The following is a 26,904-nucleotide window of genomic DNA, read 5'->3' on the forward strand; positions in this document are numbered from 1 at the left end:
TAGAGCTATTAATATAATTTGATAGCATCTATACCGCGTCTAATTGTAACAAGTAATCCAACAAATTAAGCCTCTTTTGCCAAAGCTCTCCAAAATGGATTGCACTTCTCGTCACTCTTTTGCTTTGTTTGATTTGGGGCTGCTTGAAACGGCAGCAAAATTTTTTGTTCTAACTTCCTAATGCTGGTATCTGAGGACAGAATTAGGGCCAAAAGTTTTAAGTTCAGGATGGAAGATGGAAGAGTGTGATCAGTGCCAGATACAAACTTCTCTGTGACTTGAGCTGGGTCAGCTCCCGACCCACAGCCTGCAAGGTGATGGCATGCCTGGGGAAAGGACACTTTGCCTGGCATGGCTCCCACGCAGACAGGTCGGATCAATGCCTGTGGTTCATTTATTAAATCTGCGGCCTCGGGCTGCACAACTGCCCCTGCCAGACTCAGGAGTGCACATCCACCGAGCAGCCGGGGGATGCTTGCTGCAGGAGGGTTGCTTTCTGCTTCCTCAACAGAGAGCCCCCATGCCAGGGTGATGGCCTCCCTCAGCACATCTCCTGTGTCCCCAGATGTCCCCGCAACCTCCTGGGCTCTCCCATTCCCCATGCTCACCCTACAGGTCCTGCTCCACTGCTTCCTTTTCTTTTTCTCATCTCTCTCTTATGACACAAGTTCATCAGAGGCATCTCTGACCTTCCAACAACCACAGAAAGGAGCTTGGGTGTTGCTTGGTCTTTTCCATAAAATCATTGCTTTTCCAGCAATGACCCAAATCAGAGTTTTTGCACAGTGGTAGCTTGGTGCCAGCCCAGACTCCCCCAGTAATTTAGGAGGAACTTTGCTTCCTAATGCAGCTGAGGGCACAGGCTGAGTAGTGTGGCTACTCTGGGTAGCTGGCACCGGGAGAGAATAAGCTCCTTCTGCTAGCCCTGCTTAGCAGAGTTATTCCATGAAAACTGTATCACCTGAACTGCCTTCACTTTTTTTTTTTTTTTTTTTAAAAAGCCCTGTGTAAAGGGAGGAATGAAGCCATCCAAGATTTCAGAAGTAGCCCATGGTTCCTATGCGAAATGGTTTTGCTGCTGCAGTCACATTAGCTGTGAGCCCATCTGGGACGATCAGCACTCATGGAGCTGAGCAGCACACACTGACCACTGTCCTCTATTTCATAAGATTACCCTTTTTCCACCTATCACAGGAAAAAAAAAAAAAAAAATCATTCCCCATCACTTTTTCCCTCACTTTTTCCCAATAAACAAAATTCAGTATGCGCTGGTGCCACCCGTCATTTTTCTGAGCCCGAGACATGATTACCCTGATTTCCATCAGCAGGGCAGGCACAGGGAAGGTCCACTGGTGAACAAATGCCCTTCTTGGCTGTCTCTTTGTAAAGCAGCACGGCCCTAAATGGTGTGTAAGCATTCGCCCGCGACTGTGCACTCTCTTCATAACCCTTCCACTCGAGCAAAGTGATTGAACTGAAATCGCTTCACCGAGATGATTAAATTAGTTCCTACATGCCAGAGATGTACAGAGGTCTTGACATTTATATTTGGGTACTAGAGGCTGACATTCAAATGTAGTCGTGTTTGAAAACAGCATCATTTAAAAAGCAGCGTAAAATCCACTAATAGAACAGGGCAATGGTGAGGGCGATGCTTTCCTTTGGCTGGGGCCGTGCAAAGCAGCCGCTTGCTGTGACTGTGCTGGGGCGGGCAGGGAGCTGGCACATCCCCAGGGTGTCAGCACCCCTGGGTGCTTGGGGACACGAGGAGCCCAGGGAAGGCAGCAGGAACCCAGCACCTGGTGGATGAGGAGTTTGTGGTCACAGTGCATTGCTCTGATGTGGCACAATCCTCTATTTCTTCCCACCGGTTGAAGTCCACGTGCGGTCGGGATGTCAAACCAACAAGCGCGCAGAGGCGAAAGCTCCAAAAAGGCAAAGCAAACAATTAATTACGCTCCCAGTGAGCCCAGCCAGCGAGAAGCGACGATGCATACACAGGCAGCTTGTTCTGAATTCACCCCGGCACCCCTGTAAAGAGCGTCTGACCTGACATCGCGCTCTGTATTATGTGATGTGGATGCAATAGGCTGTTCGTTGCCATCATTTAGAAACCAAAATTACATGGTTTTTATCATTCTTAACGCAATTATACAATTATTTAACTTGTATTTTAAAGACCTCTATCAAATCCAAACCCCACTGTTTTATCATGGCTTGGATACCCAAGCAGGCACTCTATTTTGCCTGGAAATGTAAATTTCTGCTTTTACACAGAGCTGCATTGCCACTTCTCAGTGTTGTTTTGAATGAGAGAATGCAAATGATATTATTCAATTTGCAGAAGCAGTTTCATTCATGATGTGACATTAGCATCTGGTACCTAAAGGAAACATTCTTCACCAACTCAAACAAAAAAAAAAATCCGATTGATAAATTCCTGTGAGCACATCCCCCACGACGCCAGCAGTGAAGCAGCCCAGTGGTTTCCCCCTTTTGCATCAAAACCTGAGTGTTTCTGTGGGGATATTCTCGGTTTTCCCAGAATGTCCCTCAAATGAGAGGGGAAAAAAGTACTTCAAAGGTCCGGTTTCAAAACGGGAATTATCTCTAGGATAGAGGATTAATATTATTCCGTGGTAGCTGCTGATAAAGCTTTGAAAAACTTGATTTTTTGTAATGTGTCAGAAGCAAAGAGAGAGGTCCATCCATCACGCGGCCTCGCACACGGAGGCTGGGGCACACGAGTGTGCAAAACGCCCTGGCAGGAAGAGTGAGCCCGTGCTAAACACGTGTGCCCACATTCATCTCGTGTCTGCACGCATTTGTTATTCTTGCCTGCAATATTGATGACTGAGGACTGAGCTCAGCGCACATGCGTCTTTCCCCCAGATCCATTTTCCTCCACTTGCTCAGCTGAAAAATGCTCGGATTTTTTTTGTTTCTTTTCTCGTTTTCAACCATGTGAATGAAATGCCCTTATATTAGTTCCAACTCCTTTTTCTAGGTGAAAAAAAAAAATTAAAAAAAATCCAAACAGCAAAGAGAGAACGTGGGCAGGCCACTGCGATCGATAATAGATAGGGCTGGGAGACGTTGCGGCTGCTGGTAGCAGGTCAGCAGAGTGGAATATATTGTGAGTGCTAAGCGAGAGCATTTGATTATGCAGGGAAAACCTCATTTTAAAGGGACAGGATAAAACCACGTTAAGAATTAAGATCGGTCTTCAAAATGGGGAAAATGACTCACATCTCTAGGACAACTGGTATCTCTTTTTTTTCGGAGAAAAACCTCTTAATTAATTGGGTGAAAATTGGCATAAGAATAAGCCAGAATATACATATGTACACACGGGTGTGTGTACATATACATAATACACTTAATTTATTATGCATGTGCCGGAGTGTGTATATGTGTGTGTACGTATGATAAGAATAATGAGCTATAACAAAAATGAGGGGACAATTATTCTGATCTTTTGTAACCCATCTCAACTGCACAAATTATCATCCTGAGCAGTCTGAAACAGAAAACTAAGCATACTAAACTATAGGGAGGCATATTTAAAAAATAAATTAAGGAATAAAATGCACAGAGACAGAGTGCCATGTTTTGTTATGTCATTCCCTGCCTGCCTTTCTTCAGGAGAGAGATTTCAAATTAAATTCAAAGACTCTACTTTTAAATAAACAATGAAAATTGAAAATAGACGTCCTTGTTAAAATATATATCTCTCTATTTCCTCTCTTATTTTTTTAAAGTAATGCAGTGCTGTGCCACCGTACCAAAAAAAAAAAGAAGGAAAAAAAAAAAAAAAGAGGGCATTAGGTATTAGGATTCCAAACGGGATAGTACATCTTTAATGATACATATGATAATTAAAGAATACAATAAACACAATTAGCATATGTTTTAAACAGTTTATTAGTGAAGCTTACCATAAAATCAGAATATATAGAGCTCCAGGGTTTGTTGGGATAACAGCTTCTAATCCTTAGAGTCATAAAATCCCTGGCTTGGAAGAAATGGGCATCTTTAAAATGATTGAATCAGCAGGCCTCGAGTGAAAACGCACAAATTAGCAAACTCCAGCAGTCGGGCACTGTGCGATGCTGCAAGGCGCCGGGGTGAAGTCATCGCTGACACTGCCCCAGCAGTCGGATGGGGCACAGCGGGGACGTGGGGCTGCTGCGGACATCTGAGGAGATAATGAGTTAACTCCTTGCACACCAGGGACACCCCAAAATTTAAATAAATAAATAAATGAATGGAAAAGTCCCCTTTATTTTGCAAACGGTCACTACGGGTCAAAATGTGTAAATAGGGGGTGGGTGTGAAGGAGATCTCTGGCTTTAAAGGAGAAGGGGGCTTTGTGGGGCTCCTTCCTCCCTTGCAACCCTCCGAAGGCACCATGGCAAGGCAGTGGTGGTAGCTGGGGTCTGCAGGAGGGATCCGGCCCTGCTCGAGGGGCTCCCAGCCCCCTGCATGGCCAGAGCTGGTTTAAAGGCCGAATACTCTACCTAACCTTCTTGGCCATGGTTCACGCAGCAGGCAACAGAAAAACAACCCTCTTTTCAGTGCCCCTGTGTACTTCTGCTCGGCCTTTTTTCCCTTTTGGAGCTGTCCATGAGCTCCCTTTCTCCCCTTCTTCCTTTCTGCTTCAGGGCTGTGTGAGAAAATTTTTATTATTTTCTGCTAATGACTAACATATAAGCTCTTTGCCTCCATCGCTCCACTGTAGAGATAATTTATTTCCTCTTCTGTTATGTGTTGGTTTGTTTGGAGGGGGCAGGAGGGGTTTAATCCTCCTGCTCAGATATTTTAGGGTAAAAGCAGCCAGGAAGGCTCGGGTAAGTTGGTGTGGGCTGAGAGGAGCAAAGCGCTGCTGCGTTTCTTGAAGGAAAGGGGCAAATTGTCAACTTCATAATGAATCCTCATCAGACTTGACAACTTCCAACTTCACAGCAAGGGAGAAGAATAGCAGCCAGGCGGTGGCTGAACACATCCTTATGGGGAAATCGGAGTGTTTGGATCCCAAAATTAGATCTGAAAGTAGCCAAACATCTCCGTAAAAATGGGAGCTTTGCTCAAATGAAGGAATTTCAAGTTTGCTCAGCACCAGGTCTAATCTACCCGGATTCAATCGCAGCTCAGCACAGGGCATTGCTTTTTCTGCAGCACGGCAGGACTGGGGGTATGGTGCTGCTCCGCCTGCTAATTTGGGTGCTCGGGAGCAAAATCTTCTGAGTCATCTTAGACGTGCAAGGAATACTGAAAACACACAGCATGTTGTGCAAGGAGGTGGTACGTTTCTTCACATTTCACTGGAGTTTGTAGTTTAATTTGCCTAAACTTCCACCACAGACCTCAGGTCCAGAAGGATCCAGTAGCTTGGCAGCAACGCAACGCACAGCGTGAGGCACTTCTTGCCCCAAATGTATTAGTCTAAATACAAATTTGCGGGACAAATGAAGGCCTACAAAGATGAAGTGACTTCCCCAAGGTCAAACAGCAGGACAGTGGCAAAGGCAGGAATATAAACATGAATTATATTGTCACTCTGCCAGAGGAAAAGGTTGAAATGCAGCTCATTTTTTTTTCCTGTAGTTTAGACTCGGCTTGATGTATTTGACCTCTACTCAGCTGGCCAAGGTCCAGGGAAAGAAACATGAAAAATAGTAGTCGGTGTCTGCCCTGGGGAGAGAGGTCAAGGCAAACGGATGTGTGTAATGTGCTAACTCAATGGTAAGCAAGCACAGGTGGGTCGGGGCTGCTCCATCGCCTTCAGCGGGTTTGGGTCACTATTGGAAGGAGAAAGGCATTTGGCCCAGCACTCTGGGAGAAGGGGAGAAAATGTTACTGCACCCCTTTTTTGTGGTGATGCTCTCACACTGCTGGATAGCCGGGGGTGCTTGCAGATGATGGCAGTACCCGAATTGTGGCTCTGTCTCCAGCTTCAAGCAGAGGAATTCAGCATCCAGTGGAACCTTTGCAGCCAATTGACAAGGAAGTGTAACATAAAAGCAGGCTCAGGGGCTGCTTAGGGTGGCTCTTTAAGCCCAAAAGACCATCATTGAGGGTTTGTCCTTCCCTGGAGAAACGTTCTGCAGATCTCTGTCCCTCGGCTGGCTTTGCAGGCTGCTTTAGGGGCAGAGCTGATGGCCTGCGGCCTGTTCCACCCTATGCAGCCCTCTGATGGTGGCACCTAAGGCCTGCTCACACAGGCATGTTAAAGAGCAATAAATGTGCCATAATAGATAATAAATGTGCCATAAAGGGTGTCCCCAGCTGAGCTGGCAGCAGTGGGGGTTTGAGTCCCGCTATGTTGTGCCCGATCCCAGCCACGTGCCCTGCGATCACCACGGTGCCACCAGAGTAAAACTGCAGCGCTCGGGGTCAGGATGCTCAAGAAACAAGGAGCTGCTCCAGGGAGAATAAACCTGGAGTAAAATTAAAAACAGAATTCAGCAAGTATCAACCACCCCTCTCTGCTCTCACCCTGATAAAGGCCATGACATTTTCTAAACCTGGGATTTGAAAGAAAACATTTTAAATAATAATTTGTTCACTGCTCTCTTTTTCATTCAGGTGCAAGCATTAACTTGATTTATTATTTTTTTTACCAGCTAAACAAGTGCCACAAGCATTTTTGCCATCAGTGCTTGCATTTGGAATGTAAGGTCAATTTAGCATGTGCAAAATATTTTCCTGTTCATTTTCCTCTACAATTTTATATTTATTAGTGGGAAACCCAGAAATGGTGGATATTGAATTCAGCTAAAAACTAATTCTGCACTGAATATTTGACTAAGGCATTGACTTTAAACTGTTATTTATTTTTACAAGTAATCCAAAAATAATGCTGCAGGGTTTATTACCTAGCCATATCACACATAATTTGACATTTGAATATGAGGGCTCACGTGTACGTTAAAACAGAGAGAAAATATGCACAGAACATTTTCAAGACTACTTAAGAATAAAAATAAAAAATCAGAAAATTATTACGTGCCCCAAGTACATTGCAAATTGAAAAACTGACAGTGGTGGGTAGCCAGTACACTGACATTTATTTGCTCAGCTCCTCTGCACAGACTTTTAGGATATTCTATCATGGTTTAATGTCTCTCAGCAAAGAATGTGCTATAAAAGAAAAAAAAGCAATGCAGCTGATAAAATTAATGAAACAAATCATTGTTGAAAAGCATTTGGTGAGGTGTGAATTTGAAAGCTAGTTTCCTAATACAATATTTGTAAAATAAACAGAAATTAATATCCATTAATATTAACATAATTATCTTAACTGAGAATGTTGAACTGTTGCCTGTTTTGTGCTTTTCAATTGCAGCATCTCACTACAACTGTTTTTGTAGCTGGGGAATAATCTGCTTGTGTATGCTGTAATGACACAAGAAATAAAACATAATAAAAGGAATAAAATGTGAATTCCCATCTCAGCAAAGAGTAATTCCACAACACATATATTTTTGGTGGCTTTCTCAGAAGGTGAACACTTCTGCATGGCTTTATTTCCTAGCCCCGCTTTCACTGCGACACTGAGCCTGGTTTACAGGAGAAACTCACTCTGGTTAACACAAAAACCTTTCCCCAGCTCTTAAAACAACTCTGAGTGCTCCTAAATCTCCTAGAAACCCCCTTCCATCCCTGCAGCCCCCATTCAGCTGGGATCCAGGGCCGTGAGCTCCTGCTGCTGCAGTGGTCCAAGCGAAAGGTGGAACACCCACCTGGGAGCATCCTTGCTGCTGGTGGTCCTTGGGTGCCTGTCACACCCCTGAGGAGTGCCCAGGTGGGCATCTCCATTTTTGCATTCACAGTGGAAGTGAATTCAAATCTTCCCAGCTCCGTGCACCGCCGCCTTTCAGGCCAGCTAAAATCTGAAAAAAATATGGCGTTTTCCTTGAGAAACTGCTTATTTTTAGTTCTGCAGCTACCGCAGTGGCTCGCTAGTGAAACCAGGCACTACGTGGACTGAAGTAAAAATACCGACACCTCATAAAGACAAATCACAGACAGAAAATGGGGATTTGTTCTTTACATCACTGAAGCAATATGGCACACAACCACATCCCCGTAGTTAATCAGGTTGGAGTTCACTGGATGCAAACACCGTCATGCTACATGGTGCCGAAGGCTGGAGGGACGCATGGTCTCGGGCAGCCCAGGGCACACCAGATCCATCCTTCTGCCTTTCAGACATCCCCGTTACAAAATCCAAGAGCAGCCACCTGTAGCACAAGAAATCCGAGCAGGCAGGATGGGGACAGTTCCAGCTTTGGCTTCAGGAAGATTTCTAATTTGCAGTTTGTTAGGTCCCACGTTAGTGTTTGCTGCCTGCCCACACATCATGGGGAACATATGCTTTAGATGGCATCCTTTCTCCGAAGCAAGATGAAGTGCTGAAGATTTTCTAAGCAAATAGCCCTTCTAAAAACCTTTCCTCATCCATCCCAAGCCCCAAAGAGCAGGTGTTGGTGGGTGTCCGTCCAATACATCACCTGTACCAGCTGTGGCAGGTATCCCTAAGGTCCAACCCAGAGGGACCAGGGTTGTGTCAATAGCTCACCTCTTGGCCGAGACATCTCATTAATTTGGCCTTAACCAAAACATTTTATCCATCATGAGAAAATAAAATAAAATTAAATTACTCTTTCCTAAACTTTTATTAACCAATGCTATTATGACTACCAAGCACAGACTGATTTTAAATGTTGTCTTGGGGAACAAAATATCCAAAACATTCCTTTTTGGAAGTGGGGAAGTACATGTACAACTTTTTCCAGTCTCTGTTCCAGCCTGCCACGTTGCCATATTTACCACGGCGCTAACAGTTGTCAGAGATTATCTGGCTGAGTCACAGCTTTTACGGGCTCGACTCCGGTACTAGAGACGCGAAGCAGCTCCTCTGAAACCCAAGGTTTATGTTGGCATCAGTGAGATCAGAATTCGCCCTTCTGTTTACCATTTAGCTGAATCACCCCATCACAGACCAACTGTCATCTGTCACTCCATACTTTTAATGGTACATTGCACTGATGTTGTCTATTTTTTCCCCTTTCTAGCAGCCCTGTCACTCTGGTATGTGCTAATCTCTTCTTCCAGGCTTCTGTTGGTTCTCTTAATGACTACGCGACTGCAGTTTAGTTTCCAAAAAAAAAAAAAAAAGAAAAAGAAAAAGAGATTTTGGGGAGTTAGAGACAAAATCAGCTTTGGGAAGTGCCTCCCAAGGTGTGCTGTGCTCCTGCCATGGAAGGCACACATTTAGCTGGGGAGCAGAGTGGACAGGATGCATCTCACCACCTGCATGTGTGCTGGATAATTAATTAACTTTAAATTTGCTTTCTGTTTGTAATGATAGGGCCTCCCCACAGCTCCATGTCCCTATGGCCAGGGGATCAGAAATCCTTACCCAGTGCTTGGCTTTCTTGGCCTGGTGGTGACGGCACTTTGGTGCTTGTCACCCCCTTGTCACCCCTGCAGTGACAAGGGGCTCACAAGGCACTGGCAAGTGTCTCTGTGCATCTCTCACCCGGTTCAATCTCCAGACTTTTTTAGAGGTGCTTTTCTAGCATCTGCAAAGCAAATGTGTTCCTTTTCTCGGGGGATAAATTGCAATAAAACGGGGAGGGCAGTGCCTTGCAAAGGGCAATGCAACTATGGGAGGAACTGCAAATGGGGGGCAATATTGAATATTTCAATAATTGAATATTATTTCCTGTCCTTAAGGAGGTGTATGTGGGTGGGGGGGGGAGGGATTTAAGCTACAGCAATCATCAGGGAGTCTTTCTACCTATTCTTAGATTGTTCATCTAAGAATAGTACATGGCTTTTTTCTTACCAAACATCTACAAAAAATCCCCAACTTTGTTCGTGACCTTTCCAAAATTACCCACATGCATGTGAAATGAGCCTTAACACCGAGCCGCGAATTTTGTGCAAACTGTCTCTTAGCTATGGTGTGTAACACCCGCATGCGTTAACCCACGTGGGGGTCCACATGTCCCTGTACTTGCAAAGGGTTTTGTCCCTGCAAAATGCATGGAAATGTACACACCATTTCGATGAGTCAAAGTTCAGGACAAAAATTGGTTTGCTCGTTCAATTGCTGTATGTGTGTGACATGTAGTATACATAACTTGTAGAGAGGTCCATCTGGTAAGAGAAATAATATTGTGTCATTGCATTATATGTGTCTGGTATGGGTGTATTTCTCTGCACTCCTTCTTTGTCATGATTCCATGGTTTAATTTAAATACGTGTTTCACTTCTCTCCATATTTCAGGTTTATTACAGAGTATGAAAAGCAGGAAGCTTTCTGCTCACTTCATACATCTCCTCCGCAGAGCCAGCCATCAGAAGCCAGCACAGACTCCAGACTGATTATTGTTACACATGATCTATGGAGCAGATAAATTACAGCTTGATTTTTATAAGGTATGTTGAGCCTGCAGGCTTCAGCAGAAACAAAAACAAAACAAAACACAAAACCTTGCTTTAACTAGTAATTTGAGGAAATATGACAAACCTGACATGGAAGTCACAGAGCAAATAAATATGCACATCCATCATTTTGTAAAATAATGCCTTCGCTAGAGAGACCTCTGCTTGCTGCAGTCTGCACTGTAAAATTTCTTGTGGTTTACCAGTGTCAGATCTGTTATATGAGGGATCAAGTTAGTTATATTTGAAGGAAAGAATTGTATGCATATAAGAACCGGTGTCATACAGTAAAGCAGCACAAATAACAATCTGGGTGAATCAAAACTAAGCTGATGTTAGGACATATTACAGTATTCCTGGAATGTTTAGATGTGGTTTTCCTTCAAAATATGATTGCTAAAACACCAATCTGACAGTCTTTTCTTCCATTGCAAAATAAGCCAGTTCCTAGAAATAAAATCACCTGATGGCTATCATAGATATAAAATCCCACTTTGCACAAAATCCGACAAAAGTCAGTTTCAGGGTCATCTCAGCACAATAGTTTTGTTGGTGCACTGGAAAAAAATTCTGTATGAAATTCTCACTTCGGGAATTAGCTTTTTTTGTGTTTGTGTGTTTGTGAGGTCAGCCTCACCAACAGTCCCCTCCCTGTGGAGCCAGGGACTGCAGTTATCGCCGGGTTCATGCTCACCACACTGTACAACAAAGTGGGAAGTGTTTTAAGATGAGGCTGAAGCACTGGCACCAATGGGAATGTTGCCTTTGACATTTGGAGGAGGGTTTTACTTGGCAAGTTTAAGGGCTAAATCTAACAATTTATGTCAAACTGCCTCTGGAGAAAGCACAAAACAGAACCAAATGTTCCAGTCCTAAATAAGTGCCTTCATCAGAGCCACAAGCACTTTTGTGCTCCCTTCCTGAGCCAAGGAGCCCCAGATTTTTCTCCCTGTCCTGTGATGGTTCTTGAGCAGGCAGGATGGAGAGGAGCCAGGTCACCACCACACACACATACATGTGCTCATTTCCAAAATGTTCCCCAGCCGAGAGGAGACACTGTGCCACAGTGAGCCCCGGTCCTCCTGGGCTCTGGCAGGACCTAGATATCCAGTGCCCTGTGCCTGGTCTCCACCATATTCTGAGAAATCACAGTGGACATTGTTCAGAAAAGAGTTCAAGAGCCTTTGTGTTCAAGAACCTGTTGGGTTCAGGGGCAGAAACCACAAACTGAGTAGTAGCTCAGCCACACCAAAACTGCTGCAGCTTTGAGGATATGCATAATTATTACTGAAGGTATCAGGAAGCTTTAATATAAGTTGGATTGGCAGAAAGTGGAGGATTTCAGGTTAAGAGATCTGGATCTAGGGCCCACATCCCTTTATTAGATATGATGCTCATAGCCTGCCAGGTAGGTCTGCAGGAACCTGCCTGTATTGGACCACAAACCTTCTATCCAACAGACAGTCCTACATATACAGCAAGGTGGTGATCCAAAAAGTAACTCTGTTTGACACCTACAGGCAGCTGGTTTGGTCTGATCTCGGAGTTTTGGTCCGCAAATATGATCCTTTGCTTTGGTCTGATCCTGCAGTGCTGGTCAAGCCAGGCAAATGTTATCTGACCCACTTGGAGCACAGCATATTTGAAGAGACCACGATCTATTCCACTGCGTCTTCCAAGTCTCACCTTGCAGTTTAAAAGCTAAATGTATGTTCACTACACTTAGCATTGCAAAGCCAAAATAACGGCTTGTGCTTGTTCCATAAAATTGCCAGCTAAATTTTAATTCTGGAATCATTACTCTAGGTGTTTGTCAAGAAAGATGTACAAAGCAGACAGAACATGCTTAGCATTTCATACACCAGGTTGAGCTGCAGGAATGACAGGTTGAAAAATCTTGTTTGAACTCACAGACTGAAACCATTTAATATAGAAGTCACTGGTGGACTATAAATATGGAAAACCAACGTGCTATATTTTTATAGAAACCCCCTTCTGAATATCTTTTAAACATATTATTGTTTCAGAGCAGCTGTAGAAGCTGAACTCTCCCATTTTTGCTTTGAACATCTACTGTTCTTCGACGAGTGAACCTTCAAAACATGCACCAAATGTGTGCACAATACACAATTCCTTTGAATGTGCACTTGTATTAACTGACCCCACAAAAGCCAACTGTGTTCATTTAGGCTAGGAATTACCCAATTTGCTCACATAATCTCAGCAATTACATGTTCATCTTGTTTAAATATCAGACCTATGGTGTCATTTGCGTAGTATCTGATCTTTCTAGTTAACCTCAAAGATATTAATCTTTATTAAAAGGGGTGAGAGGTAAAGAGGGGGAAGAGGTGCTGGTGACAGATATTTTGACAGCTAGGAAAAGTCATTTATAAAGTGAGCATCAGCAAACATTAGGGGTGGCGTATTGATATCATCAGCAAGTAAATGGTTGGCCAAGACCGCATAAGGTATTACACCCTAAATAATGGCAACCATTTTTTTCCCAAGGTTGATCTTTTATAGTTTTAAAAGAGAAATTTACTATCATGCATCCTATGGTAAAATGCCAGAAATTTGACTGAGATTTACTTAAAGTGACAGCAGTGCCCCATTTTGTCCAAGAAAGATGATTACTAAATGTCACATCTATCTACTCTCATGTGGATCACTTATTTGACATGTTCGTGTCTAAGCTTTGCAGTGCTTTGCAACATGTTTTCTGCTGCTCTGAGGCAATCTGGAATCTTTGCGGTGAAAACGTGAGCTGGCCAGCGGCAGTTCATTAAAATAAATAAATAATAATGCTGGGATTTGTTCCTCTGCATCCCAAGGGTGTCAGGCCAGAAGCAGGCATCAGAAGCCCTTACAAGAACAGACCACGAGCGTATGCTTCTGGTCAGGCTGCGAGAAGGCCGTAACTGGCTTGATGCTCTTGCCATCCCAGCTGGAGTAAAAGCACAGGAAAAAGAAAATGCTGACATTTAAACACAGGAAATAACCTCCTGAAATTTGCTCTTTTTTTGTTGTTGTTTGTTTGTTTTTGTTTTGCTTGGTTTTGTTTTGTTTGTTTTTGTTTTGTTTGTTTTTATGTTTGTTGTTGTTGTTGTTTTATATAAATTTGTCTTCAGAACCCTATTTTTTCCTTCTTTCTTCCCCACATTTCTCAGTTCCTGGAGCAGGGCAGAAGTGAAACCCACACGGACTCAAACAGCCACAGCGCAGTCTCCTGCAGGCAGGACTCCCATTTCCATCACCTGCTTTGACGAGCCTCGGAAGTGACCTAAGGCAAGTGTAATGGAAAGCAAGGTGGAAGGCTTTCTGCGCGAAATGGAGTGGTAGCAATGAATAATTCATGGTATTTTACCTACTTTGCCGTTTTAGCTTGTCTTTCTTTGTAGTTATTACCTTCCAGCCCGAATGCTTGTCTCTAGGTTAATACACTAATTCATGCATGTTTTGGAGATCAAAATGTGGTAGCTTGAAGTGTCAGGAATTAAAGCAGGTGCTGGAAGTGGGGATCCCACCAGACCCAACTATTTGTAGCAGCCTCTGCAGTCCAGAAAGAGGTGAATCCTTAGCATTGAACCAGGGTGCCCTTCCTCCCATGCCCTTAGAAATTTCTATCAACCCCACTCAAATACAGCAATACATAATAAAAGAGAGGGCTAAAGAACTGAATGCAAGGACTTTATGAAAATTAAAATTACACGCCTTTCTGTCCACTTCAGCAGCCAACCTGGGCAGACACCCATTTATTTACAAATGTCCAGGTGCAAATTCTGTTGTCACAAAATACTGCAACAACGCTGAGTAAGGGTTTATTTGTTGACTGCACTGCGCTGTCTGTGTGGTTATAACCTCAGCCAGGTTCTCGTGGTCAGTCCATCCCAAAATCACAGCAGCTCTATAAAATTTTAAGTTTTCTTGTATATGTTCTTTGGGATGCCCAGCCAGCACATCAGCACTCACTTAAGTCACAGTTTAACTCCCAGAAAACCTGCAGGAGCAACAAAAACAGCTCTAAATGTATCCTACGTAATATGAAAAGAGGGGGTTTTATCATATGGTGGAAGATTAAAGCCTCTCGAAATGAAAGTAGAATGTGTAACTGAATGCAAGGTTTCTAAATAGGTGGCACATGTCAGCCGGCATTACAACGGTGTCTTTAGGTGAGCCTTTGATATAGACCGTTAAATAGTTCAGCGAGATAGATGTGACCATGAGAGGGTTTCGCAGCCTTGATTTGTTTTCCAGCTAAAATAAATCTGAATAGTATAGGCTTAAATTATCTGTGATTTCTCTGTCTTTAAAAGGACACATAAAAGCTCACGAGATCGCTGCACAACCTGGGAAAAAAAAAAAAAAAAAAAAAAAAAAAAGAAGAAAAAACAGGAAAACTATGAAAGATTCATTTTAATGGAATCCAGGTTTAGCTGTTTCATATTTAATAGTATTTAATATTTCATTTACTACTGGGGACTCACCTTTTTCAGAAGAATGTAAGATTCGAGGCACCATCGTGCATTAAGATTTTATGTCTGACTGTAGCAATGCTGTGGAGGTTGGCGTTGGAGCTGCTCAGCCTGATGCAGAGCCTGCAAGCACCCAGCTCTGTTGCTTTTTTCCTACAGCCAAAATAGGAGCCGAAGCCCCAGAAAGTGGTGGGGTAGAGCTGCGAATCCTAGCAACAGGCGGAGAGAGAGAACTGTACATTTCTTCAAGTCCTCCGACTGCTGGTGCCTTCTGGTGCAAGATTTAGGGGGAGCAGCAGAGCTGGGGAGGGCATGGACACCCAGAGATGTCCAGTGGGGTGGGTGAGCCCTCACAGCATGGGGGAAGAGCAAACAAAGCCACACTCAAGTTTATATAGTCATTGTTATTGCACTTTCTTTCATGATAATGTACTGCCTATTGATGCTAGGGTGTTTTTTTCTTGTGTTTCTTTTTTTTTTTTTAATTTTTTTCTGAGCTTTTAATCTTTTTTTAAGCTCTTCTCAGTGATAATGCAGGCATCTCTTTTTAAGCGAGTGCTGAATTTTTGCACTCTAACGTGTGATCACAGAGCTCTGTGAGAAAACCCATCATTCTGCGGTGCACAGGCAAATCGTGAGCATCGAGAGCTATCACCAGCGTTTTGCAGAAAGGAAATATAGGCCTGGGAGGACCCCTGCCCAGGCCTGCAGCTGGATGGGAGCTGCCCCAAGCTCAGTTCCACGTGGTGCATGAGGACATGTGGGTGCTGACAGGGTGGAAATGTCCCCAGAGGGTCATGGTTCTCCATCCTGCCTTGGTGCAAACAGCAGTTAGGTCTTTTCTCAGATTTCTAAGGATAAGAGTGACCCCACTGACTTCAGAAATACCTGTACCATGGTCTGAGAATCTGGGCAGCTGCCCTGTGGCACAGATTTGTGCGTGGCACAGGAAGGCACAGCCTTGTTTCACAAGGGACAACATCAGGTTGCACCTTCAGAGCCCCGATCGCACATTTTCTGGAAGGAGAGTCTCCTGTTAAATATCCAGCAGCTCTTGTCTTTACAGTATTCAACCAGCTTTTCTTCCTGAAGTCTGTCCATACAGTTTGACCTCCCTCTGTGGATATTCCTCAGAGCCTGAAGCTCTCAGATAATCTAAAAGTCTCTCCTGACACCACCATAATAAGGTGGTTTTCACTCAACTAGCATTGCGCTGGCTTCCACACCACACCAAATATAAAAAGGGACCTCCAGACTTCATAGTCCCATCAACCATTCAGATCCGTATCATTTTCCCAGTTCATGCCAGTTTGTTAGATTTTGCTGTGAGTTTTTCTACTGGGAGAAGTGTTCCAACTCTTAGGAGTTTTGCCTGGATGCAACGTGTGGGAAGGGCTTTTAGAGGAGCGGGGATGCAGAGCATTTCATGGTGCAACACGGACTACTGCTCCTGTTAAAAGATTAATTTTGTAGCAAGTAACACTGGTGGGCTGTTGCCTTGGACTGGACCAGATGCTGCAAGGATGAAGCACAACTCAGACAGAAGGTTGCAGCAGAAGAGAAGGATTCGGTTCCTAGCAGCTAGCACCACAGCAGAAGACGGGTGCTGTGAGACCTTCTTTTTGGGGGCATGTTCCAAATACACCCCCCTCCCGGAGCTGCTAGCTTCAAGATTATCTAAAAAGGTGTTTAGCCAGAAGAGGGCAAGCAGCTTTTTGCTAGCAATTTCTCTTTCAGATCTCATCTTAGGGGCTCTGGCATTTGCATAACTTCCCACAGAAACTGAATCAATGGTTGACATCACGGAACAGAATCTCGAGCGTGATTTAGCATTAGTCAGCCACTAGTCATAAGCATACTGTCATCCCCCTATAGCTGACATCTTAATTTAGTTGGCCCCATGCACTCACATGCTCGGCAGCAGCAGATTCTTGTGGTGTGACCATTCTCGAACTGTTTAGCACGGGCTTGCACACTGAAACATCCCAAACACGCTGGCCCGATACGATCAATTTTCAGTGCATTTTCCTTTTAGGTAAGAAGGGAATTTTAAGTCCTCTTAAATAATTGAAGATACTACTGATACAATCAAAAGTCAAGCTCCCCAAGATGAAAATGTCTAGATGATGAATAAGTTAATGGAACTAAAATCCCAGTCGTAGCTGATTAGGGGACCAGGAGAGTTTATCAGAGATGGGAATGTACAAGCCCAGTCACAGCCTGACCTTGTAACGAATGAGATCTGAAAAGCAATTAATTGAGAAATTATCAGGGAAAAATGAAGTTGTATGGTTGGTTAGGTAAAGCAATATGTCAATGGGCCAGGGATTGATTTGGCTGGAATACCTCAAGGTCTCTGTTCTGATGATTCAGGACTTGAAGGAACTGGCCCGAGCCAAGCAATAAAAATAAAACAGGGTCAGCAGAGGGAGTCAGCAGTCAGCACGGTGGATCAGTGTTCATGCATTATTTAGCTGATAGTTAAGGGAAGTTATCAAACAAGAACAGGCTTTAATCCCAACTTTTTCCCCAGGGGGAGAGGAATTGAAGGGAGGGAAAGGAAGATGCTCCACTATGCAAGTGCTCACCGTCCTCAGCCGAAACACGGAGCTGGGAGAGGGCTGGTGGGAACAAGTGGTGACTGGTCCTGCTGGCAAAGAAAGACCAGAAATAGAAAGACCCCACTGACTCTCAGTCTTCTGGCACAGTCCCCAAATCCCAGAAGTCAACACTGTGACATCTTCTTCCCTTGCCTTTCCTTCCTCCCTTTGCTGCCAGCTGACTTTCTGATGGGCGTTACAGCCCAGGCATATCTAGAGGCAGTCATGAAACCTCTGCTCTGCTGTGGTTTGACACTGGACATCATTTTCTGCTATATATTCTTCCTTCCTCTTGCCAACAAGCCATACAGGACCTCAACTCCATCTCCTGCAGATACCCATACATCCCCTGGGCCACTGATGCTGACCTCCTGCCCATTTGTACCTTGGTTTTATCAATCCACCAGCCTCCCACGTGCTATGCTTTTGAGAAGCTATTGCTGAAAGCAAGCACGTTAATCTGAGCTGCAAAACATGGCTGGAAATACAGTTCCTCCTCTCCGCAAGATGCTTTAGGGTCTGAGTATGAACCAACCTGAATGAGAATGTAGTATCCTGGAGCTCAAGGGAACAGCACAACAAAACAAATGATATATATAAAGTCTTCTGGAAGGATCAGTGGGCTGGGTGAGAATAGCTGTCTCTTTGCTTGTCTTATGACAATTCACCAAATAACACTAAAACATGTCTCCTCTCCGAAGACAGGAGAAAACCCCCGCAGAACCAGCCAGCACATGTTTCGTGGCAGGAGCAGGGCCTCAGACACCACAAACAGTTCCTTTTTAGGAGCTCAAGATCCTGAGAAGCTGCAGAAAATTTGGGCTGGGCTGGAGGTTTGCTAGAAAGCTAGAAAGCCAGCTTTCCCATTGGGACAATATTTTAGGTTCTCTGTTTTTTTTTTTTAGTTTTGGTGTTGATTTTTTTTTTTTTTTTTTTTTTTTTGAGAAAGGTTTTCTACACAGTTCAGATTTGATACTGGGTCTTTTTGTCATTTCCTTAACAAAACCTAAATGACAACCGCCTCCGTGGCTGAAAATAGGGATGTCATTACCATAGCTATAGTGGGGCGAGAGGGAAAGGTTTGGCGGATAAATATAAAACGTCCAGTGATGCAGATATAGGCTGGGTGCGTTAATGTCAAGGCTAAGGGAGGGTTGTGTGGAGATAACAACATGAGGAAAGATTAAAGAAGGGAGAGAAGCTCCCGTACCCCCTCACAGCAGCGATGGAGCAGTTGTGCTGGGGTCTTCTTCTCAATGGTGGGGAGGACGGCCAAGGGGACCTGGTTTGGTTGTGGGTGTCTTGTAGGGGGGACCCCAAGTGGGAAGTTGGAGGAATGGAAGGGAACTAAAGTGGTCAATGAGAACTGGTTTCCTTGCTGAGGTTGATCTTTGACTGCAGGGAATGGTCAGGTCCAAGAGCACTGATGGGGAGCTAAAAACCCCACTAATGGAAATCAGAACAGAGCAGTGATTTTAGCTAGTTAAATCCTAGAGCAACTCCATTATTACTCTGCACGTAGCCACTGCTGCTGCTTTATCACAAACATGGGTTTTAGAAGGAAATTTCAGCAACAACTTGGAGATAAAGGAGAGACTTTTTCCCCCTGCCTGTGAACATATCTCAGCCTGCACTCGTTTCTGGGACTCGTGGCATGTCATGCTCCACATAATGCATTTTCCAGTTGTTCTGACCCGAGACCTTTGCATTCAAGGAACAGATCCCCCAGGTGAATTCATCAGGAGGAATAATAATAACCAATGCCCAGGCTGGGAGCTGCTGGGCCAGCAGATCCATCCAGCAATGTTCACTGGGCCAAATTTCAGGGCAGCAGAAACGCAGTCCCCTTTACTTAGGGACAAGAAGGAAACAGCAATATATTTCTAGCCTGTTTTATTGAAATGAACGAATAAACATGAAGTCTAAGAAACAGCACTTTGCAAATAAGACTAAGTAGCAGTACCCAGCAGGAGGGTCATGAAGCAGGATGTTATTTGGGAATAAAGCCAAAAATTTGCATGGTTTCTGTCATCCCAGCACATCTTCTTGGTGCCGAGCAGGAGAGGAGGCCTGATCTGCACAGGGGATGTGGAGGCACCTGGAGCACTTTCTAGAGCAATGTGTTATCTTACCCATCTGAGCATTTCCATAGAGCTGAATTCTACACATTTTAAAACCAAGAGCTAAATCTTGTACTCCAGGATCATTTCAAAGCCAGGCTCACATCCACTACTGACTATTAACAGGGGACCACTGAGAAAGGAAGAGAGGATTCAGCACACTATGGCAGCATGGTCTTTTCTCCTCTGCTTCCTTTTGGGGATTGCATCATTCTTCACCTCCAAGGCCATGCTTCTGTGCAGTCTGAGTCCTGCATCCATGAGTTTATGAGGTGGTGGTGGACGTGTTGGCATGCCCTGGCACTAATCACACATTATCACCTTGTGATAATTATCAAAGCTGATTCAGAAGAAATCCTCTTTGAAGAAGGTCCTTGGCCTGCCCTCTGCTCTGCAAAGTGCACGAGGTGCTCCCCAAACAGGGCACAAGCACAAGGATTGCCAACAGTGAAATCAGTGAAATCCAAACGGTGACAATTTACTGCATGAAGCGGCTGGCTAGATACTATCACCATGACATAATAAGTTCATGTTTTTATGGTAGGAATCACAAAGCATTTGTAGATACATATAAAAATTTGGTCTCGAGGAATTCTGTGATCCTCAGCTGCTCTGCGTGCACACTTCATAGCCGGCTGCCTGATCTTGCTAATACAGGCACGTACATTTGCAGGCTGCGTAGCTACAAAAACCCAGAGACCAATTCTGTGCATGATTTTTTCTTAACTGAAATGTACTGCTACCTGAGATTCATTTCTTCTGTGAACGCCACTAGAAATAAGACACCAAAGGCAAAAAGTGGTGCCCTGGTGCAAACAGAGGTATTTGTGCCTTTTGAATGGCACAGAAGAGGTGCTGGATTGCATCTGATCTCACATAGGTGGGAAATCATTCCAGGTAGGCTCCAGGTGTCAAAGAGGACCCCTAGTTCAAGATATTTTGTATTTGGCTCATACAAAGCTGGTACAGGGTTTGTAATTCTGTAAATCTCCCATTTGGCTTTGTTGTTGTTGTTGCAAAGGGTTAACAGACACTGAAAAACATTTCTAGGATGAAGTGCTAAGATTTAGTGCACTGAATTAATTCTTAAATTAGAACAGGGGATTTGCACATGATTTCTAGGGGAAATTATCTTCTGGGTAAAATTAATACAGGAGATGTTTCAACATCTGGGATGGCATTATTATAAGCAATGATTACCCAGACATTGCCAAAAGAAAGGGAGCACATCAGACTCTTTCTTTCCCTAACCAAAATAAGCTGCTCACCCTGAAGGAAGAAGACTATTTGCAAAAGCACTGGCTTATTTGGAAACGCACACGAAGTATTACCCTCTATCTGAAAAAAAAAAAAAAAAAGCTGCATGCCTGATGAGGGGTAGTAGGGAAACAAAACTGCAGGCAGCGAGGGTGCCCTGCAACACTTGGGTGCTGCCCATCAGTCTGTCTTGCCTTCGAGCTCTTCATCAAGGAGGGCGCTTAATGCGGTGCTACAGCTGTCCAGGTGTTTCACATTGGGAGGTGAAAAAGGAGAGGCGCTGGCAGATGTGACCTGGAAAAGCTCAGCCTGTATCCCCTTGGCATCCCGTGCAGCCCCGCTCGTGCCACCGAGCCCAGTGCCGCGGCTCCCTCCAGCGCCACTCGCTCCCTGCCTCGCATCTAACTAGGGCGTGGAGGAAAACCGAAGCAAGACCTGCTCGAGTTAGTTTGTCAAAACAGTCACACTCCGGGAGGAGCTTATAAATATTTATTTTGCTTTGGAGTATTGCGTTTTGTAATGGCAAGGGGGGAAAGTGCCTGAGTGGGAAAGAGAAGACCGGTGGCATGCAGGCCCCTGCTCCTTGCGTAGGAAAAAAACAGCGATGTTTAATTTAAAAGGGCATGAATATAAGACAAATGCCTCTTTCGTGCTAGGAGCTGGCTATTAAATTACATCACAAGCGCTACGTGTGGGACTGGGAGAGTGCGTGGTTATTTCTGCCTCCTAAGCCAGAGTGCGAGTCTCAAGGTAATTACTTGGGATCCAAGTGTAATTACCAACTGATCTGCAGGAACATACACAGCAGTGACATCCATTCAAGGCAGCATTAGAGCCTGATGATAACACAGCATCATTAACACAGCTTAGCACTCCCGTCCGTGGCTGCGGGCCATGGCTTTCCCTGGGAGCAGCTCCGGGTTGGGGCACGAGATCCGCCAGGAGCCACCCGAGGCCCTGCCACTGGTGGCTGCGTGTGAGCAGAGCAGTGCCGACCGTGTCCATAGCAAACAGGATGCCCTGATCCTGCAAAATTAACCCAGCAAATACATTTTCTCCAATATATTTCTCTTTCTAGTATGTCTGCAATCTGCCCTTACTGCAAAGCTCTGAACACCCCGAGCAGGCGGGTGCTGCGTCCCGCCGACACCCCTGGGGTCACTGCCTCTTTGCTTAGCTTTGTTCTGGTTCCCTTTGCTTCGCTGTGACAGCATCATGCTAAAATTTTGGAGTATCTTCTCTTCAGCTCACACCTCATCCATCCCCTTTTGGAAGACAGCAGGTATAGGGATTCTCTTTTCTTTATTCTTTTATCTTTTTTTTTCCAAGGCTGCAAGCATCACAGTAAACAACCCATTTATTCTGATGGTCTTGAAAGCTTTCCTTACAACTCCAGGAAGGTCAGAGAAAAGCTTCAGAAAGAGAAAAGGAAAATAAAACCCCCTTTCTTTAGAAAAATGCCTGGTTTGCTACCACACATTCCCAGCAATAGAGTTCTCCAGAGACAACAAAATGCATAGACTAACTTTAGAAATTAAGACGTGCTAACAAAAAACAAAATATTTTTTTAATTTAGCTTCTTCAGGTGTCTTTATTTGCATCAGTTCTAGATCATGAATGCAAGCAGATGAAAAGATGACAAAACACAGCTTGACATAATTTCCCCTAAGAAGTGTGGGACATGAGCTTATACAAATAAGCAAGGCGATGTCTCCCGGTTCCTGCAGGTAGCAATGCATTCGCACACGGTTCAGGTTCAGTGATGTTAAAGAGAGATTGACAGGGTAACTAACCCCAGAAGGAGGATTTCTATCTCGGGCAGCCCTGCTAAACCATGCCTGATGCTTGGAATGAGCTCCATTGCACAGAGATCTCTTTTTTTTTTTTTTTTTTTTTCCCTGGTTTTGCTTATGTGCTGGTTTTATCAGAGCAGCTCCGCAGATGTCAGTGAGACAAATTTTGTTTTCAGTTACATCAGTGTAAATCACAACTGATCCAGTGAACTCAGATATCCCCGCGTAACAGCAATATCCTTGACATTAAGAGTTTGGTGCCATGGTATTATGACAGCTTTAAGCCCCTCCATGAAGAAACAAAGTCAGGATCAGCACTGTCCTGGAACGCATTACAAAGCATGTTTGTTATTGTGAAGAAGACAGCATTTGCCTTGGCTGTGAAAAAGAAAACCAGATCTCTAACAGCTAAGATTTCATCTCCATAATTTATCCAATGAGATTTCCAATCCTCTTGCGCAGATACCCTGCTGCTAACATAGCAGTCAAGATCAGAGCACTTAATCAATCATTCACTGAGGACAAATATGCGTAATCTAAATTAGAACAAACCAAGGCATATTTTACATGACAGCCGTGCAGATTTTTAAGAAAAAGCATTGGCAAGAAAATTGCACAAAAACAGCGTTGTCTTGTGTTTATGCTTAAAGTGGTAGGTTTCCGAAGAGCTTCTGCAGAACGAGGTAGCCCTGAACATACTGGGCCAAATTCTGCTCTCGCTGATTTTGCTTCTGCATTTTCATGAACAAGCCAGGGCTGGATTTGGCCCCTCTGGCTCTGAAGCAGGAAGTGTGCTGCAGACCTCAGTGCGATGTAGGCTGCTTCTTAAAAACCTTTCATATTTCATGATCGCTGTCGATTCTCTTATGATCAGCGTTGGTTCAAGCTCTCATGAATCAAAAATCAGTTCATGGCATGCATCTTAGAGCAATCTATTTGTCTGCAGGTAGCAAAGGGAAACGGCACTTTGAAGAATAAAACCCCTTTGCCTTCAGAGCGACGCATGGGCGGCAGGGGAGGCTGGAGCACCAGACGGGAGCTTAGACCTCCTATTCAGGCTGAGCCCTGGGCATGCTGGGTGACCTTGTGTTCCCCCGTTTTCCTCTGGGTGAGATATTATTTATCCATGATAATAAAGTACAGGATTCTTTAACTGCAACTCCTGGTTTAATCCATTGTAGCAAGTGGCACAAGCTCCCTTTGAAAAATAAATAAATAAATAAATAAATCAGAGGCATTAAATGGAGCAAAGAGCTGAGCTTCTTTAACTGAAGCCACTCAACTTTCATCTGAGGTCAGGCCCTTGTAGCCCTGACTCTGCAGGGTGAGATCTCCGTGGAGGAGCATCCTGGTGATAGCCTTTGAGAGGGGATGGACGCTCCACAGCCTGCACTGCATCAGCCCTGGGCACCCTTCTGGGCACAAGGTACTGAGCAGACAGGCAGCAGGAGGGCTGGAGCCCAGCACAGGGCTTCTGAGCAACACCTCAAGTGAGGGCTTTTGCAAAAATGCTGAAAATATCCATGCAAGCATCCCTTTCCTACTACCTTCTGCCGTGAGCTCTGCATAAGTCCCTGTCCCAGTTCTGCCTCTGCTTCTCCAGAAGGAGCAAACACTCCCACAAAAGTCCACACATCACCAAAACCTCCCGTAGACCACTTATTACTGTGTTTTTGGTACTTTTGCATAAGCCTTTTAGTCCTTGTGTGAATGGGTCATATCTAGCACACAGCAGGGCTCATTTCCTCTCCTCTGTCTCCAGGTTTCGGAGGCACTGGCCAGGTTTTTCGGGGACAGCCATCCAGTCATCAGGTTCTTCTTCCAAGCAGCTCAGTGAGGCAATGCTTTGCCATCAGTACTGCTGATGTTGGTGGCTTTATTCAAACTGGGTAGGGAAATGTTGGTAGAATCAATGACCCGATATTGCTTGAATTAAAGGCAATGGTAAATGACCCAGAAATGCCTGCAAAAAAAACAAATTCAGGGCAACAACAAGGGCCTTGGAAAATCTGACTGTGAGAGCCGAAGCAGGAATTTATACACTACCTTTTATTTTTGCGTCTGAAGGTCAGATACAGATTTTAGTAAGGTCTCCAAGCAGGAGAACTGAGTCTCAGCTTCAAAGATCAGAGCTGAATGTGAATTTCCTTTGTGTCTCAGGGAAAGACAGAGCCTTCATTTTGGTCTAAGCCATCTCAGGACTGAGAGAACCCTTGCTTCTCCAAAGCCTCCTGGAGCTGAACCAAATACCTTCCCATTAGCACTGAGATGCTCTGTAAAATGTGAAAATCCTCTCTCTTTTGCCTCCAGTAAATGAAGAACCTCTGCCCCTTCCCATCCAGCCTGGATATGTTTTTAAAGTGTTGACTTCTTCCTTGTTTGCATCAGTTTCAGTCCGCCAGCTCCTGACAGCTCGAATCAAACGTCTGCCCAAACCTGGATGGCCCAAGGAGCTGGCATGGCTGAGGCACAGCTTGGAGCAGCTGGAGCGATGCGGTGAGCATCACATCGAGGATTCACCAGCCTGATTTATGAGGTACCCCTGACAGCCTGGTGACTGGGGGAAGCACAAGTCCAAGCTGACACCAGCTCCCCAGGAAAAAAAAAAAAAAAAAAAAAACAAACATCGCCATGTCCTTGTCAGTGCCAGGCCCTCACCTGACCATCCTCCTCCCTCTATTTCACGAGGTTTTTACACAGGCTGGAGCCAAGCATCCGGAGCAGAGAGGACAAAAAGGATCCTCAGGCACCAGCCACCTGGAGCCGTGTTCCTATTTTCTCCATAAAATTTGGAGAAATCCCTCTGAACCACAGTTTAAACCGAGATGCTCAGTTAATCCCCCTGCTAAAGCACCTCAGCGCATGCCCTGGCTTATTTTTTAACTTAGCTTTGTATTTTCAGCTGCTCGGGGTTCACCTCAGTCACTTGAGGCTCTGTGTGAAGGTGCGCGAGGATGGCCAGGAGCATCCAAATGGAGGCCCCCAGACGCGAGCGTTTCTCCCTTAACCTTCCTGCACCATCGGGAATAATAATTCCTCGCAGGGCTGTTGCACAGCTTGATTCATTAAGGCTTATGAAGTGCTTTTAGCTCCTGCACTGGAAGACTCTGTGCGAGTTATTTTGGACTGCTCAGGTGTTAGGAGCCGAGGCACTGCAGCAGGAATACAAATAAATCAAGAAGCGAAGCTGCCCCCTTCCCGCATGCAGCCCCTGCCCCCCACTGTTCTCCATCACTGCTGGTGTCAAACAGTTAATTTACAAGCCCAGCACTTTACAAAGCCCCTGGAGCACCAATTGTCCCTTTCTCATGCAACATCAGCTCCTCAAAAAAGCCAGCTGAGTCTCCAGAGTCACCCCGCTCCTGCCCTTCCCAAGCCCCTATCCAAAACCACCCGAATATTTATTTCAAGCAAGTCCAGTCCAGCATCACCCCTGTACAGCATGATGCTGGAAGTGCTGAAATAACTCTGGAGGAAGGGGTGGACGCAGTCAGGGCTCTGATCTGTGCCCTGTGCCTTCTTGGAGAGGCAATATTCAATCAGCAAAGGTGACCCAGATACCCTAACGGGGCCGCAGCCTGCCCACGAGCTGCTGCAGCAAGGCAGCATCCCCATGCCAGAGCCAGGCATGGACAGAGCAGCTCTCAGGCCAGCAGGACAAATCGAGAGAGCACTGGGAAAAGAAGCAGGCTTGTGGCTTTGAAAGGTAAAGGCTCTGCAAGTCTCACATGGCTTTTTTTTTTTTCCTCCCTCCCTCTGTCTCCCTCCCCTCCTCCAGTCTGTTGCACCGGAGCTGTCGGCCATGCTGTTCCAGTTCAGGGGCTCCTGCAACAGAAAAGATCAGCTGTTGGAGAACCCATGGAAAGCCCTGGGGGAGAGCCATGGCCGCAAGGTAATCAGCAGGCAAAGTTATTACCATTATGCTGCTAATTAATTCCCAGCTCATTACGTTTCCTGTGGCTAATTTGTACTCGCCGCTGATTTGATTAAACTCATCTCTATGCTAATAAATGTGTTTTCCATTTGTTTTAGCGACTGGAGGAAGAGAGCCCGGTATTTACATATTTTGACGTTTATCAAATAAAACGCGGCGCCTGAATTAATTCTGCTCTGATTTATAAGTGGAGGGGAAGGGGAGTGCCGGGACGCCGGGGGTCAGGCACAAACCGTGCGCACGCGGCGGGGTGTGCCGGGGGGGCTG

General features: G+C 44.9%; 1 long non-coding RNA gene across 1 annotated transcript in view; it reads left to right on the forward strand.

Moving 5' to 3' along the window:
* Positions 1-26,656, forward strand: part of LOC311445786 — a 133,884-nt gene extending 107,228 nt beyond the window's left edge. The window contains exons 4-8 of the long non-coding RNA XR_014698626.1: positions 10,301-10,452; positions 13,629-13,750; positions 23,654-23,811; positions 25,092-25,199; positions 26,482-26,656. This is a non-coding gene — a long non-coding RNA (uncharacterized lncRNA). The remainder of the gene's footprint in view (positions 1-10,300; positions 10,453-13,628; positions 13,751-23,653; positions 23,812-25,091; positions 25,200-26,481) is intronic.
* The last annotated feature ends 248 nt before the right edge of the window (positions 26,657-26,904 follow it).

The sequence above is a fragment of the Aythya ferina genome, assembly GCF_964211825.1.
Source record: "Aythya ferina genome assembly, chromosome: 16".
Classification (NCBI taxonomy): Eukaryota; Metazoa; Chordata; class Aves; order Anseriformes; family Anatidae; genus Aythya; species Aythya ferina.